The sequence below is a fragment of the Ips typographus genome, linkage group LG9 (genome assembly GCF_016097725.1).
Source record: "Ips typographus isolate SLU linkage group LG9, UJ_Ityp_2.0, whole genome shotgun sequence".
Classification (NCBI taxonomy): Eukaryota; Metazoa; Arthropoda; class Insecta; order Coleoptera; family Curculionidae; genus Ips; species Ips typographus.
In genome coordinates, this window is record NC_138430.1 from 1678980 (window position 1) to 1683948 (window position 4969).

The window sequence follows — 4969 nt, forward strand, 5'->3', positions numbered from 1 at the left end:
CCCCTTTCGATGCAAAAGTTTATTATGAATGCCAGTGGATCGGCAATGACACCTGCAACCTCCTTCAAAACAAAAACTGGAATTTCATCGTCTCCGGACGAGTTAATATTTTTTAAAGTTTTAATCACATTGAAAACCTCTCGGCTATCTGTAGTTGATAAGTAAATAGAATTCATTATTGTACTATTTTTGGCAACATATTGTGAATTAGAAATTCTCTGAGATGTTACTTGACAGGCATTTATAAAATAGCTGTTTAACGCATTGACTATTGCCAAGGAACTTTCATATTTATCTGAAAAATTGTTAAGTATAGTTTCCTTATTATTTATATCTGTTCCTGTTGTCTCTTTAAAAAAATTCCATACAGTTCTTATTTTGTTTTCGGAGTTTTTAATGTCTTTTTTGCAACTCATTTGTTTGGCCCTCCTAACAACATTTTTTAAAATAGTGCAGTATTTGTTAAAAAAGTCTACAGATATTCTGCCCTGTGTCTTTTCAATATACAAAAGTCTTTTTGTTCTACATGATTTTTTTATTCCTGACGTAATCCAGGAACTACTGGAATTCCGAACAAGCACCTTCCTATATTGCGCCAATCGATTCTGCTTTTCAAGTCCGGTTTTTAGAAAATGTATTTCTGGCTTTTACGTATTCAAATGTTTGTTTTTGAAAAAAGCTTGTGGATTTGTTTTCATCTCTACTAGATACTGTCAAATCGATTTGACAGAACGAAGAGTGACGTAACTTTAATGTAAGTTAGTTCAATTTTTAATCTGAAGATTATAATTACCTGAATAAGGTATTTGGTATTTGCACACACAGTTAACTGTCATAAAATCAAAAATGTTCCCATCTGTGTAATGGTCAGCTGTTTGCAGGCCATCTGGATTGTAAAAATATTGTTCTATTGCGGGTATATTTAGTACCCCGGGTTGTATTTGAACGTGCTGAAAAGTGGTACAGAAATGAGCATTTGGTGTCCATATTGCTGACTATCAGAAATTTCATTTTCTACGCTTTGACGACTCCGTATAATAAAACGTGAGAAGGTTTTTGACCGGAATGAAGATTTTTTTTGTATTATTTCATATAAATATCAGTCAGATTTAAGTAGATTTTTGAGGTAAATTTCGGCTGTTTACGATCTTTTTGGATCGGAGAGGATTATCTAGATTCTAGATGGATGGACTATTCATACAATTTTTCCTGTGTCATGGAATAATATTCAAAAACAGTACAAAGTATATAGTCGCAGAGAAAAGCGGTGTCAAAGTTTGAACTGTCAGAAACACACAGTTTGAAAAGACAGTCAGGGACAAAATAACAGTTAAACCCACTTGGAGTGAGAAAATGACTGTTTTAAGCACATTTTTGGAATCCTCATTAAATTTCCTATCCGGTAACTTAAAAAACACTAAAAAATTTGGTACAGTCAGGTAGAAAAACGGTGTTAAAATTTGAACTGCCAGAAATACACCGTTTGAAAAGACAGTCATGGAGAAAATCGCCTATAAAACCCACTTAGAATACGAAAATGACTATTTTAAGCACATTTTTGGAATCCTCATTAAATTTCCTATGTGGTAACCTGAAAAAGACTAAAAAATTTGATACAGTCAAGTAGAAAAGCGGTGTTAAAACTTGAACTATCAAAAACAGAGTTTGAGAAGACAGTCAGAAACAAAATCACCTATAAAACCTACTTAGAATAACAAAATGACTATTTTAGGCACATTTTTGGAATCCTCATTAAATTTCCTATCCGGTAACTTAAAAAACACTAAAAAATTTGGTACAGTCAGGTAGAAAAACGGTGTTAAAATTTGAACTGCCAGAAATACCCCGTTTGACAGTCATGGAGAAAATCGCCTATAAAACCCACTTAGAATAAGAAAATGACTATTTTAAGCACATTTTTGGAATCCTCATTAAATTTTCTATCTGGTAACCGGAAAAAGACTAAAAAATTTGATACAGTCAAGTTGAAAAGCGGTGTCAAAGTTTGAACTGTCAGAAACACAGTTTGAAAATACAGTCAGGAACAAAATCGCCTATAAAACCCACTTAGAATAAGAAAATGACTATTTTAAGCACATTTTTGGAATCCTCATTAAATACCCTATCTGGTAACCGGAAAAAGACTAAAAAATGTGATACAGTCAAGTAGAAAAGCGGTGTTAAAACTTGAACTATCAAAAACAGAGTTTGAGAAGACAGTCAGAAACAAAATCGCCTATAAAACTCAGTTACAATTAGAAAATGACTGTTTTAAGCACATTTTTGGAATCTTCATTAACTTTCCTATCTGGTAACCTTAAAAACACTAAAAAAACTCAATACAGTCAGGTGGAAAAGCGGTGTCAAAGTTTGAACTGTCAGAAACACAGTTTGAAAATACAGTCAGAAACAAAATCGCCTATAAAACCTACTTAGAATAAGAAAATGACTATTTTAAGCACATTTTTGGAATCCTCATTAAATTTCCTATCCGGTAACTTAAAAAACACTAAAAAATTTGGTACAGTCAGGTAGAAAAACGGTGTTAAAATTTGAACTGCCAGAAATACACCGTTTGAAAAATCAGTCATGGAGAAAATCGCCTATAAAACCCACTTAGAAAAGGAAAATTACTGTTTTAAGCACATTTTTGGAATCCTCATTAAATTTCCTATCCGGTAACCTTAAGAACACTAAAAAACTAAATACAGTCAGGTAGAAAAGCGCTGTCAGAGTTTGAACTATCAGAAACACAGTTTGAAAAGACAGTCAGGCACAAAATCGCATATCAAAACACTTAGAATAAGAAAATGACTGTTTTAAGCACATTTTTGAAATATTCATTAACTTTCCTATCCGGTAACCTAAAAAACACTAAAAAAATTGGTACAGTCAGGTAGAAAAACGCTGTTAAAATTTTAACTTCCAGAAATACACCGTTTGAAAAGACAGTCATGGAGAAAATCGCCTATAAAACCCACTTAGAATAAGAAAATTACTATTTTAAGCACATTTTTGGAATCCTCATTAAATTTCCTATGTGGTAACCTGAAAAAGACTAAAAAATTTGATACAGTCAGGTAGAAAAGCGGTGTAAAAGTTTGAACTGCCAGAAACACAGCTTGAAAAGACAGTCAGGCACAAAATCACCTATAAAACCTACTTAGAATAACAAAATGACTATTTTAGGCACATTTTTGGAATCCTCATTACATTTCCTATCCGGTAACTTAAAAAACACTAAAAAATTTGGTACAGTCAAGTTGAAAAGCGGTGTCAAAGTTTGAACTGTCAGAAACACAGTTTGAAAATACAGTCAGGCACAAAATCACCTATAAAACCTACTTAGAATAACAAAATGACTATTTTAGGCACATTTTTGGAATCCTCATTAAATTTCCTATCCGGTAACTTAAGAAACACTAAAAAATTTGGTACAGTCAAGTTGAAAAGCGGTGTCAAAGTTTGAACTGTCAGAAACACAGTTTGAAAATACAGTCAGGAACAAAATCGCCTATAAAACCCACTTAGAATAAGAAAATGACTATTTTGAGCACATTTTTGGAATCCTCATTAAATACCCTATCTGGTAACCGGAAAAAGACTAAAAAATGTGATACAGTCAAGTAGAAAAGCGGTGTTAAAACTTGAACTATCAAAAACAGAGTTTGAGAAGACAGTCAGAAACAAAATCGCCTATAAAACTCAGTTAGAATTAGAAAATGACTGTTTTAAGCACATTTTTGGAATCTTCATTAACTTTCCTATCTGGTAACCTTAAAAACACTAAAAAACTCAATACAGTCAGGTGGAAAAGCGGTGTCAAAGTTTGAACTGTCAGAAACACAGTTTGAAAAGACAGTCAGGGAGAAAATCGCCTATAAAACCCACTTAGAATAAGAAAATGACTATTTTAAGCACACTTTTGAAATCCTCATTAACTTTCCTATCCAGTAACCTAAAAAGCACTCAAAAAAATGAAAAATAACGAAGCCCCGGAAAGAGATAGAGAGATAGAGTTATTAAAGCAAAACTTCAAAAAAAATCTGGGGAATTTTAGTGAAATCTGACAAAATTCTTAAAACCCTTTTGGGGAAATTACATGTTATTATTACGGGTTGGCAACAGTGCCATACACAAGTAAAAATTATATGAAAACAAGAAAACCTTTTCTTTTGTTTTTTTTTCTCTTTTCTTCTTTCTTATCTTTTCTTTTTTTTTTCTTTTTTACGTGATTTCAGGGGCAGAACAAAAGAAGCCCGACAGACGGGAAACGATATCCCATTTCATAACAAGATTTACCATCACCAGAATCATTAACGAATTCAGTCTGTCCCTAATGAACGCACAGGAAGCTGATGTGATGATTTTAATTAGGGACAAAAATGGTTTACCGTGAAAATTGCCTTAAAGATGGGCGTTTCACTTAATTTTAATAATCGTAAAATATCCCGTTCTCTTTTGACTCTCAAATTTCAAACACATACTGTTTCAACCAGAAAGTTGTTACACTCAGTAGTCTGATGGCCACTATAGTCTATCCGGCGAACCTACGGAGTAATAAAAGCGAAAATATCTCTCTCTCTATTAGTATTGGTCTATATCCGGTCCGTTTTACAATATAATATTTTCTTCTCTCTCTAATATAAGGACTTATGTCTCGATTCACTTTTACGTACCTGTTTTACAGTGTAATCGACCAAAGTTGCCGCCCATCGAATTTTATTACTCCGTAGGTTCGCCGGGTAGACTATAGTCAACTTTGGAAACACCTTGTATAATATGGTAACTATTTTAAATAGTAAATAGCATTCATTTTTGCCTACCTCTCTGTTTTTTTGTCCAAATTTTGAAAATTTTGCAAAACCAGAAGAGTTATCCTGTATAACGTAGGAAAGTATCAAAATATGGTAGCCACTCTTATAATTATATAAGTTGACACATATAAACAAATTCAAGAGTGAACTTG